We start from the raw sequence: 13,171 nt of genomic DNA on the forward strand, positions 1-13,171 counted from the left end.
GATTTAACTCCTCCCCCTGACTGTGCCCCCACCCTGTCAAAGCGAGCCCCACCCTGGCAAAGTAGCTCTTGGACAACAAACATGGTGAAGGCGAGGCACGCAAGTTGTGGTGTTGTTGGCTGCACACACCAACACCATAGTTTAGTTTTGCTCCCCACTTCTGAGCCTCTCCGTAAAAAGTGTCTGGATTCTATCTGTGATGGTCATGGACCAAACAACATTCCCAAACGCTTGTATGTGTGTGCCCGGCATTTCACGGACGAGTGTTTTTCGAACATGGGCCCATACAGCTCCGGCTTAGCACAAAGACTCCGAACCAAGAAGGACGCAGTACCAACGCTTCGTGACCCAAGTATAAGTGTGGGAGATGTAAGTTCTGATCATTTTTTTGTATCTTTACTGCATAACCCTACATTACGGATAAGCTGGGGGTTGTTGATGTGTACGTCTAACGTTAGCATGGCAGCTAACATAGCTCGGTTACTGCTGCTAACGTTTGCGTCCCCGTTAACATGCAAGAGCTGATAATATCCAGAGACATTCAACAGAACTACTGTGGACACGGGCCTTTTGTGGTTAGCATCAGTACAGTTAGCATCAGGCTTGTTAGCAGCTGCCTGCATTAGTGGGGGCAGGCGGCTTTCCGTGTCAGGTCCACGAACCCGACACAACACCGCCATTTTGCGTCGGGGCTCAATCACGCTTCAAGGCAAAGAAAGCCAGTGTTTGGAAAGACGTTCTGTCTGAGACATGTGTATTGTAGACGAGAGAGCCATGGCTTCACAGTCAACATTAGCGCGTAGTACCGCTAGCGTAAGCCGCGTCCTCTCCCAGAGAGGGGAGGGGGAGTGGGCGTGGACAGATGCGTTCATTTGCATACCCGGAAGCAGGCCCAGAAACAGCCTGTTCTGAGGAGGGCTGGTGAGAGTGACTTTTTCGACCGCTGAAACTCCGAACAAAGGATGATTTTGGGGCGAACAAACTTAAATACTATGTTTTTGGGCTTCTGAGACCTATATGACGTGACTGAAAAATAGCATAATACGGGACCTTTAACATTACATGATAATAATAAAGTTTATACTGTAGTATTTCTAGCTGTATCATTTAATATTGAGCAGGTTGATGGGAATATTTGTGGAGGTTTGTGGTCATTTCAAATAAGATTCACTCCAGATGTTTGAGGCGAACACAGATATTACGAGAATCGATCCAGCAGTTTATGAAACAAAACCAGAAATGTCAAAGTGTTGGCACTGATGAAAGAGTCGGGGATTTTACATGAGTTTTATGACTCTTGTACACCAAAAGGGATTTAGGAATTGGATGAGAAGAAGACTTGGATGTGTTTTCTTTTTATGCAATTTTATATCGGTTTAGCAGAATTTAATTATGTCAGCACATTTTAAATTGGAAAAGAACATTCTGAACCCATGCTGGTTGAAAGCCTGTTCTGTGTTTTAGGCTTTATTTGGAGATCATGTCTGATCAGAAGTCTGGGGTTCTCTGTTCTGTCCCCCTCCCCCCCCCCCCCTTTGGAGGACCATAAACCTCCAGTCCCCCTCAACCCCAACAACATTATAACACTGGTGCAATTATAACTTTTATTCAAAGAAACATGAATATTGTACCAATACTTTTTGCTTTTCCTTGAATAATTTGCTGTTCAAATTAAAAATTACTTAGATTTTTGTTTGAATAATACAAATCAACTCAACCAGACTGCTCTGAGACAGTATTTATCCAAATAAAAATAGGAAATAAGTAATTATCTACAACTATGACAATAAAGTTCCATTTTTTAGTCCAACAAACACATGTTGGTTCCACAGATGAACATGTGACCAGTATCAGTGGGTCAGTGAGTCCGTTTCCATTGGACATCTGAGAACATTCAAGTCCAAACTGTCCAAACTGGCCCAAAACACAAACATGTCCCATGTGTCTTTTCCAGTCCAATCCTTGTCCATGTCCAAACCTAAACTCTTTGTCTTGTCCAGTGTTTCTCAGCCTTTTTGAGCCACGGCACATATTTTACATTAGAAACATCCTGAGGCACACCACCAAACTAAAATGTCACAGAAGTATATTTATGCAAATGGAATATCTGTGTTTCCTTCCTCAGTGTGAAACCTGGGCCTGTTTAGTTGAACACAAAGATGACATTTGAACAGGAGCACAGCCACACAGGGACCTGTGACAGACAGACAGACACACAGACAGACAGGCAGACTGTCTGCTCCAACACTTTAATGACAGACAGCAAAGTCATTCAGCAGGACAAACAAATGACTGGACCACACTCACACACATACACACACACACACACACACACGCATACACACACACACATACACACACACACACACAGGTTTATCCCATCACTTACTAGAAATTCCAGGCGACCCCACATGGGGTCCTGACCCCAAGGTTGAAAACACTGGTTTAACACCAGCTGATCCATTAATTCTATCAATACATGTCAATAATTAATGTCAATACGTCAGTGTTCATCCTCAGATACAGACCCATGTGACGTTCAGGTGACTGCATCACACAGCACATGGTGATGCATTCACTGACTGCTGCATTCCTCCTCCTCTTCCTCCTCTTCTTCTTCCTCCTCTTCTTCCTCCTCCTCCTTTTCCTCTTCTTCCTCACCTCTGGGGTGAATACCTGTTAGTCATCCAGACACCAGCCAATCAGCAGCCAGGGGAGGGTCTTCAGTGATTGACAGGTGTGATGCTGTTCTTCTCAGCGACCCTGAACACGTTTGACAAACTGCTTCCTGTGTGCAGCTGCGTGGCCGACTGCCGCAGCGTGAAATGAGCTTTAATTAGCCTCAGCTCGTACACTTCGGACACTTTGTTTCACTTCAGCGACGCCGGCGTCGACGTGACGCTGTTAAAGGTGAACGGCTCCAAACATCTGCGTGGAGACAGACGCATCAGAACCCACCTCAAATATGACCATCTGGGCTTTTCATCACTTTACTGAGGAATAACTCATCCTGATTCATTAAGGATGAAACTGTTCAGAAGCTACAGCTGTAGGAGAGCAGACAGGCTCATCATGAACACATTCACAAACCACAGCGTCCACGCACACGCCTTCACTGATGATGAACTCCAGATTTCACTGCATCCTGTTCAGTTACATCTGACAGCTTCAGGTTTTTCCTGCTTTTATGAGTCGTGTTCAATGGAAACACATAAAGCAGGAAAGTCTGCAGTCACATCATGTATCTACTGTCATCAGTGGACAGAGGTCAGGATGTGTCATCTGACCATCACTGGTTTGGCCTTTTGACCATATTTGTACAAAGAGGGTGGGACGAAGGGCGGGGTCAAAGGTACAGAGTCACAGTTATTTTACAGTCCAATGAACCCAGTGGTTCAACCTGTTTTGACCCGTGACCCCATTTTTACCTCACAAATTTCTGGTGACCCCAGACATTCAAAACGGAGATTTTTTTTTTTTGCTAAAATTAATTTGTTTTTGATCCTGTAATAGTTTGCAATACTATGTTGCAAATAAAAGTTAATTTTAGAGGACATTTAGTCTATATAATGTATATTATTGTGGACAGAGGCAGTAAATCCAGGTGTAGATTACTGCACAAAGGGAGAATGGGATTTTCCTTGGTCAGGATCTGTCCAGTCAGTCCAGCTGTGATTTACAAGGAGGACAATTAATACTGAACAAACAAGAACTGAAACTATGAATTATGAAAGAGCTGCAGCATCTGAAACTGACCACAGTGAACATTTGACAGATAAACAGAACCACAGTGCTGCAGTTTCACACTCAGTTTGTCATGTCTGTTATGGATTGGGATTGTCTTTGTCAACTCAGCATATATTTTTTTATGAGTAAGTTTTTTTTTTTTTTTTATTTAATTTTATTTATTCATTTTTTTTTATCAATTACTAGAAATTTCAGGTGACCCCATTTGAATTCCAGGTGACCCCAAGGTTGAAAAACACTGTATTAACCCATAAAGACCCAGAACTGCTTTTATGTCAGTTCCCAAATGATTATTTCTCTATATTTAACCGTATCATAAGTGTTTTATCCCCAATTATTTTAATATTATCCTTTTATTTTGAGTTTCCTCAGTAAAAATCCTGTATTTTCTTATATTTAATTCACTGATCATGCAGACGTTCATTAACCTTTTGAGGCCCAGGAAATGTCAGCAAAGTACCAGCTTTTTTTGTTCTTTATTAAATCAGTCTCTATATTGGACACATCCTGATGCAACAGTTTTTTCAGATGCAGTTTTTAAATTTTTTATGGAATGTCCTTTTTGGTGGACAGTTTTCTTATCTTTTTTTTTTTTTTTTTGTATAAAGTTGTGAAACTCTTGTCCACAAATGTGGACAGAAAACCCAGAGCTGAGTCTGAGGAGGTTAAAGCTCAGAGTAAATTCAAAGGTTCTTTTAATCAGAAACAGAGAAAACTGAAGAAAAAGTGTCTTTTTCACTTCAATCTGTCTTTAACTGAACATAAACCCAGTGTGTCCATCCACTGGCACTGATCCAACTCCATGGATGACGGTGTTTCCACGGTAACTATGGAGCCTCTGAACGTCCAAATATGATCATATCTGATGACCATGAAAAGATGAAGAACTGTATTTGACACAAATTATTGACATGGATGGATAGAATTAATGGATCAGCAGGAATTAAACAGTTTAGATCAGGAGATGGTTTAGGTTAAAGGTGGACGTTTGGGTCTGTAAGGGTTAAAGGTGGACGTTTGGGTCTGTAAGGGTTAAAGGTGGACGTTTGGGTCTTTAAGGGTTAAAGGTGGACGTTTGGGTCTGTAAGGGTTAAAGGTGGACGTTTGGGTCTGTAAGGGTTAAAGGTGGACGTTTGGGTCTGTAAGGGTTAAAGGTGGACGTTTGAGTCTTTAAGGGTTAAAGGTGGACGTTTGGGTCTTTAAGGGTTAAAGGTGGACGTTTGGGTCTTTAAGGGTTAAAGGTGGACGTTTGGGTCTGTAAGGGTTAAAGGTGGACGTTTGGGTCTGTAAGGGTTAAAGGTGGACGTTTGGGTCTGTAAGGGTTAAAGGTGGACGTTTGGGTCTGTAAGGGTTAAAGGTGGACGTTTGGGCCTTTAAGGGTTAAAGGTGGACGTTTGGGTCTGTAAGGGTTAAAGGTGGACGTTTGGGTCTGTAAGGGTTAAAGGTGGACGTTTGGGTCTGTAAGGGTTAAAGGGGGACGTTTGGGTCTGTAAGGGTTAAAGGTGGACGTTTGGGTCTTTAAGGGTTAAAGGTGGACGTTTGGGTCTGTAAGGGTTAAAGGTGGACGTTTGGGTCTGTAAGGGTTAAAGGTGGACGTTTGGGCCTTTAAGGGTTAAAGGTGGACGTTTGGGTCTGTAAGGGTTAAAGGTGAACGTTTGGGTTTTTAAGGGTTAAAGGTGGACGTTTGAGTCTTTAAGGGTTAAAGGTGGACGTTTGGGTTTTTAAGGGTTAAAGGTGGACGTTTGGGTCTGTAAGGGTTAAAGGTGGACGTTTGGGTCTTTAAGGGTTAAAGGTGGACGTTTGGGTCTGTAAGGGTTAAAGGTGGACGTTTGGGTCTTTAAGGGTTAAAGGTGGACGTTTGGGTCTGTAAGGGTTAAAGGTGGATGTTTGGGTCTTTAAGGGTTAAAGGTGGACGTTTGGGTCTGTAAAGGGTTAAAGGTGGATGTTTGGGTCTTTAAGGGTTAAAGGTGGACGTTTGGGTCTGTAAGGGTTAAAGGTGGACGTTTGGGTCTTTAAGGGTTAAAGGTGGACGTTTGGGTCTTTAAGGGTTAAAGGTGGACGTTTGAGTCTTTAAGGGTTAAAGGTGGACGTTTGGGTCTTTAAGGGTTAAAGGTGGACGTTTGGGTCTTTAAGGGTTAAAGGTGGACGTTTGGGTCTGTAAGGGTTAAAGGTGAACGTTTGGGTCTGTAAGGGTTAAAGGTGGACGTTTGGGTCTTTAAGGGTTAAAGGTGGACATTTGGGTGTTTAAGGGTTAAAGGTGGACGTTTGGGTCTGTAAAGGGTTAAAGGTGGACGTTTGGGTCTGTAAGGGTTAAAGGTGGACGTTTGGGTCTGTAAAGGGTCAAAGGTGAACGTTTGGGTCTGTAAGGGTTAAAGGTGGACGTTTGGGTGTTTAAGGGTTAAAGGTGGACATTTGGGTCTTTAAGGGTGGACGTTTGAGTCTTTAAGGGTTAAAGGTGGACATGTGGGTCTGGAAGGGTTAACCCTTTCAGAGCCAACTGTCCCCCTTTAACCTAAACCAGGTCCTGATCTATAGGCTTCCGTCCCTGGTGGGGGGTCAGTACCAGTGGATGGACACACTGGGTTTCTATCAGCACTGGTTTCCGTCCTTCCACCTCCTCTACCTCCATCATTTAACACCACAGCTGTCTGTAAAACCAGGTCAGGTCTAGGCCTTTTGGGTTTTTGTTTTTCACCCCTGCCCCCCCAGTCCACTCAGTGTGGGTGCGGCCCTGGTTCAGATCCCCTGCTCTGTGTTCACCTGTTCTGTTTGTTTTTCGTATATTGGACACAGATGCAGATTCAGACCAAACTGCTTTCACTGAACCATCACGGCTCATAGTTGGATTCTTTGTGGACAGTTTGGGAGGATTTCTCTGCTTTCATTTCCTTCTGCTGCTGGAAATAAGACATGGATGGTCTTCTAGCTCCACCCAGTGGTGAATATGAGTGGAGCGTTCCCCTTTGGACTGGTCTGTTTGTGCTAAATGTACAGTTTCTCTGACAGTTCCAGTCTTTTCTGTTCTACATGTGTGGGACTGTCTGTCTGTTTTCTTAACTCAGGTTTGTCAGACTCATTCTGGTTCAGTTCCATATTCAGCCCAGTTTGATCTGCAGTGGGCCAGACCAGTAAAATAATGACTTAATAACCTAGAAATAATGACAAGTCCAAGTTTTTCATTTTGTTTTAGTACAAAAAAACCCAACAACAACCAAGTTATGAAAATATTTACATTTTACAAAAGAGATGTGAATAACCTGAAAAAAACAGAAATTTCATTTGAAAAATTAGTGCAATTTTAACACTATTCTGCCTGGACTTCTTATTTCTACATGTACATTTATACACAGTGTTCCATAAACATTTGGGAACAGGCAGAATATTGTTTAAATTCTGGAGTTTGAACTAAAATTTGAACAGTTTCTCCAATATTCCATCTGTTATTCTGAACACAACTGCAGATCCCAGTGGATCCATAAATGCACCAAACATTTAGGAACAGGCAGAATATTGTTACAACTGCACATTTCAGGTTGTTCATCTTTGTTTTTATTTGCATTTTATTGTGAAAGAATAGTTTTGTAAATGTAAATATTTTCACAGTGTAATCTTATTTTTCACATAGAAAATGTGCAGTTGTCATTATTTCTGGGTTTATTGTGTTGTTCTTTTTCCTGTAGATCACATTGGTCTGTATGTGGAACCTGAACCAAAAGGACTTGCACAACCTGGACTGTTCAGGTTCATTTATGCACTTTCATCCTGCAGGGCTGGAATGGAACCTTTTGGCGGGGGGGGGGGGGGGCAGATTTGGCCCCCGGGCCGCATGTCTAACACCTGTGTATTAACTGTTTTCTTGTCATTTGTTGCTGTTTTTCTAGTCAGTATTACTACGGTTACTTATCGCTTAAATACAATAGAATCAGTGTTTATTGTCAGTGTTACAGAAACAATTCAAATCAGTTTATCAGCTCTGTTCAGTTTAGCAGCAGATTCTTCAAATGCAAAAAGAAAGAATAAAAAAACATACTGAAAATGTACAAAACTATAAAAAAAATAATGAAAATAGACAAAAGGAGAAGACATACAGGGTGGGGAAGCAAAATGTACACTGAACATTTAGTTGTTTTTTCTCAGCAGACACTACGTCAGTTGTTTTGAACCCAAACATATACTGATGTCATAATCATACCTAACACTATTATCCATACCTTTTCACAAACTTTTGTCCATATGAGTAATCAGGAAAGCAAACGTCAAAGAGTGTGTGATTTGCTGAATGCACTCGTCACACCAAAGGAGATTTCAAAAATAGTTGGAGTGTCCATAAAGACTGTTTATAATGGAAAGAAGAGAATGACTATGAGCAAAACTATTACCAGAAAGTCTGGAAGATACTATTAAAGAAGAATGGGAGAAGTTGTCACCTGAATATTTGAGGAACACTTGTGCAAGTTTCAGGAAGCGTGTGAAGGCAGTTATTGAGAAAGAAGGAGGACACATAGAATAAAAACATTTTCTATTATGGACATTTTCTTGTGGCAAATACATTCTCATGACTTTCAATAAACTCATTGGTCATACACTGTCTTTCAATCCCTGCCTCAAAATATTGTACATGTTGCTTCCCCACCCTGTACATTCAGCATATAAAGGATATATATGTATTTACTTATATACACTTCCAAACATTCCATTTTAAATGCATTTCCATGTCTATTCTGTGGTTTTTACTTGGTATTTTTATTTCACTGTTTTTAATTTTACAGCTGCTTTTATGTCTTTTTAATCTGTTCTTGTGTTTCAGTCTGTTAGTTTGATTTTTATTCTTCTGTACGACACTGTTATAATTGCACAGCTGTTTTATGTTTTTAATCTATTCTTTTTTTTTTCATTTTTAGTTTTTCCTCTGTAAGTCGCTTTGGAAACAAGCATGTGTCAAATGCGTAAATGTAAATATATGTGGTCAAATTAAAAACAAGGTGCATGAGTCCTCTGTTGTTTAGTGTGTTATGGTTTCTGTTAAACCCTGTTGTGTTTCATTATGGTCTGATGGTGGCGCTGTTCTGATTCAATTCTGGATGAGCTTCGTACTTTCACTTTACAAACGTACTTAGATTTACTTCAATGATTTTAGATTCACGGTTTTTTGAAGAAGACTGGAAAAACTTTATGAAAATATGAGGATATTATAATAAAAACAACAGTGAGTTTCACGAATATAAACTGTATCATTGACATAAATTCAACAGTTATTCAAAATCAGATAAAGATAGTTTTAGCAAATATTAAGTTGAATTAAACATGATCATTTATTTATTGATTTATCGGCTGAATGTGTATTCATTTCAACACACAAAAATACTTTTGTACATTTTTTTAATGAAAGAGACAACCGTTGTGAACCGTGAAACCGTTGTGTGTAAATGCAGCGAACACGGATCCGACCGCCGCTGCAGCTCTGGTTTCCTGTAAATGCGTCCCATCTAATTCCACTCACATCCACGCTGAAATAAGCAGTGAGAGGCAGAGAGGCGGTCTGATATTTTATTGTGATGGGGAGTCATAAAAATGGAGCAAAACTCAAATAAAGGATACAAAAAGACAGTGGATTTACAAAGGGTGTGGAGAGAACCAAGCATACGCAGCCTTTGGACAGAACGATGGAACCAGTTGGCACAGAACAGAAAAGAACGGGTTCAGGGAGGCTTCGCTTTTGGCTTCCAAATAAAATAAAATAAAAAAAAAAAAAAGAAAGGAGAAACATCTTCATAACAAGATCCTTCATTAAAATGGCGACGACTCATGCTTTTTAAATCACAGAGTTTTAGATTTCAGTAGCTTCATAACGACGCGGATGCACATGTAACAGTTTCTATTCTCACTTCATTCCTGTCTTTTTTTCGGTAATTTTTTTCAAACAGAATTCATGTTTACAGAATACATGTTTTTTTTTGTTTTTTTTTCCTTTTAATGTTTTTTTTTTTTTGGTGTTTTTTGTTAAAACAAACTTCAACTCCCAGAACCACACTTTGGGATTCATGTTTGTCTTGAGATTATTTTCATACTAAAATATATTATTGTATCAATTCAAACTACAGTAATGTACACTACAATGTGTAATAAATAACCGTAAAAGAAAATATAAAAATAAGACACATAAATATAAAAAAGTCTTCTAAAAACTAAACAGGTACATTTTTTTTTTAATCTGTGAAAAGGGTTCTAATACTGCCATTGTTGAAAAAAAAAAAAAAACATACAGAGGACACACATGACCAAAGGAACAGACTGGTATTCCAAACACTGACCAGTAAAACCAACTGGAAACACTGGGGCGACGCCGCCTTCACTCATGTTTGTGACCTCCAGTGCACGGCAGCGCCACACCGTCATGAACTGAGGGAAAACAAGTGCACGAATCTGGTACAAAAATAAAAATAAATCAGTCAAATTGGACCAAATCTTTGTCCTTTGTGTATTTTGGACTTTTTCCTATGACGTTCTGCACCACAATCTGCAGGTTTCACATCAGACACTTGTATTTTTAAGCACACGTCCTTATCCTCAGATCAGAACTGTCTAACTTTGTCCACAAATGGACAAAAGTATGTGGACACGTTGAATCCAGGTGTTTCTTTTCTAACGGGTCTGGGATCCAAAACAAATAGGACTAATGTCAGAATAGAGTTTGATATTATGGGATAAATAGCATTAATATAGATGTTTTTATGCTGTAGACATGATGTGTCCACATATTTATGTCCATATAGTTTAGAAACATCAACATTTCACTAAAGTTTAATGGTAGATTTTTCTTCCTCAGTCAGATGTGATGACAGTAGATGGTTAAATGAGGAAGAAAATTAGTATTTACAGTCAGAGCAGGAAAAATATGATAGACATTTAGAGGAAGAACATTTAAAATCAGAGTCATGGATAAAAAAAAAAAATTACTGTTTTGGATCCCAGACCCCTGTTAGAAAAGAAACACCTGGATTCAACGTGTCCACATACTTTTGTCCATTTGTGTCTGACTTCAACAGTTCTGATCTGAGGATAAGGACATGTAAAAGTCCAACTATTCCATCTGGAGACACACACAGAGAATCTGAGCGTTTCCAGATCCATCGGTTAAATTCACATCTGAGATCAGTCTGAATCTAGTCCAAACAAAAACAGGACATCTGCATCTGTACGTCGAAGATTTTAGCAGCTTTTTGGCGACAAGGCCTAAAAAATAATGCTCCTCATCAGCAAGAACTGATAAAGTGTAACAGGATCATTTTATAGCGATAAACGTCGATTAAAGGTTCAATCTGTGATATTCAGTGACATCTAGTGGTCAATTACAGACTGCAGACAAACGTCCACCTTCTCAGCGACAGCCGCTGAAAAACAAAAAGCCCTCGAAAAACATCTGCGGCAAAAAAAAAGAAAAAGTCTGTTTTTCACAAAAGGGTTTGGAATGAATCCATTTGTCTGCATCATGTGGACAGATGGTTCAGATATACACGACATTAGGCACAAAAAAAAAAGTCTCCTCTGAGCTGAACACAGATATACGAGGGCATTGTCATTTTCATGCGTTTTTACATAATTACAAATAGAATATTTTATCTTTACAATCCCATCCTCTTCAGTCCCTGAAAATCACACACTGGACCTTTAATCGATCAGTTCTGCTTTAACATTTACCTTTTTTTTTTTTTTTGCTAAAACACCGTCTCTTTCTGGTTCCTACTTCTCCGTTGTACATGTTTTTCAGTTTTGTTTGTATCTTCTAATCTTAAATAAATGTTTTCTGTTCTGGTGCTCCCGTTCACACCAAAGACTCACAACGAGACCACATGAAAACTCTAAAAGTCCATCTACAACCATCCACAAAGTTCACATCGACGCCGTTACGTGAGACGACAGAATCTGGAGGATCTTCAAACGCGATAATGAAGCGGAAGTCGTTTGTCTGCTACTGTTTCTAGTGTCGAGGAAAAGGCCGAAAACCTGAACAGGAGGGTGCAGATGGAGCAGTGGGGTCATTTCTAGGAGTCTGTAGACGTACGGAGACGGGCTTTGACCGAAAAAACCAGACGCTCAAACAGAAGCGTCTGAAACCTGCCACGTTTCCCTGCGTCTGAACAGGTCGAACCCTTTCATGCATCAGTTATGAGAACTTTAGGCGAGAGTTTTTTCTTGAGTGATTTTTTTTCTTTTTATGCGTGAAAAAAACAATGCAATTGAACTTTTTTTACAACTCTGTTTTTCATGGAGTTCCAAACATGTCCGCTCAGCTGGACACCGTGGGTTTCATTTTAGAAGCGAAGACACATGTATTTAACCCTTTCATGCACGAATTCTGAGATTTTTTCTGACTATTTTTATTCATCTTTAGGCATGAAAAAAAAACCAAACAAAAAAAAACAAACAAAAAAAAAAAAACTGACTGAAATTTTTTTATGAATCTATGATGAAGTTCCAAAAATGTCCGCTCAGCTGGACACCATGGGTTTCATTTTTGAAGCGACATACTGTGTGAAAACTATGAAAGAAAAACATTTTTAACCCTTTCATGCACAGTGGTCACTCCAGTGGTCACTCCAGTGGACAGTTCTTCTCGTATTTTCATGGCTTTTGTTGTTTTAGTTTCGTCTCATCCAACCCAACTCCATCTCATACACTGACATTCATCCCATGACTGTAACTTTACTGTTCTTTATAAACCTGATCTGCAGAAATAGGTTTTAGTGTAAATCAATAGTTAACTGTTATTAGACTGTAATTTAAAAGTTTTTGTAATCAAATTTTTTTTTTTTTTTTTTTTGCATATTATCTCCATGAAGTAATAACCAGTATTAGAGTATGTTAATATCTTAGAAAACATAATTAGCTGCATGAAAAATGGTTTTATTTCATAGTTTTCACTTTCTGATGATGGGTTTTAAATACATGTTTTTTTTGCCTCAAAAATTAAACCCATGGTGTCCAGCTGAGTGGACATTTTTGTAACTCCATGAAAAATAGGTTCATTAAAAAAAAAAAAAAAAAAAAAAATTCAATTGCATTGTTTTTTTTCATGCCTAAAAAGGAATAAAAGCACTCAGAAAAAAAAAATCTCAACGGAAATTCTCATAATTCATGAATGAAAGGGTTAATGCTGCTAGTCTGATATTTTCTCCCATTTTAACATATTCTAATACTAGTTATTACACTCAGATAATATGCAAAAAAACATGTTTTTGTTTAAAAAAACCCTGTTAGTTACAGTCTAATAACAATTAGCAGTTGATTTATGCTCAAATATGTCACTGCAGATCAGGTTTATGAAGAACAGCATAGTTACAGTAATGGCATGAATGACAGTGTATTATGGGATGGTGCAGAAGCGTCCACTGTGTCGGCTGATGTGGAACTAAAACAACGAAAC

This window comes from Sphaeramia orbicularis, chromosome 17 (assembly GCF_902148855.1).
Source record: "Sphaeramia orbicularis chromosome 17, fSphaOr1.1, whole genome shotgun sequence".
NCBI classification, from domain to species: domain Eukaryota; kingdom Metazoa; phylum Chordata; class Actinopteri; order Kurtiformes; family Apogonidae; genus Sphaeramia; species Sphaeramia orbicularis.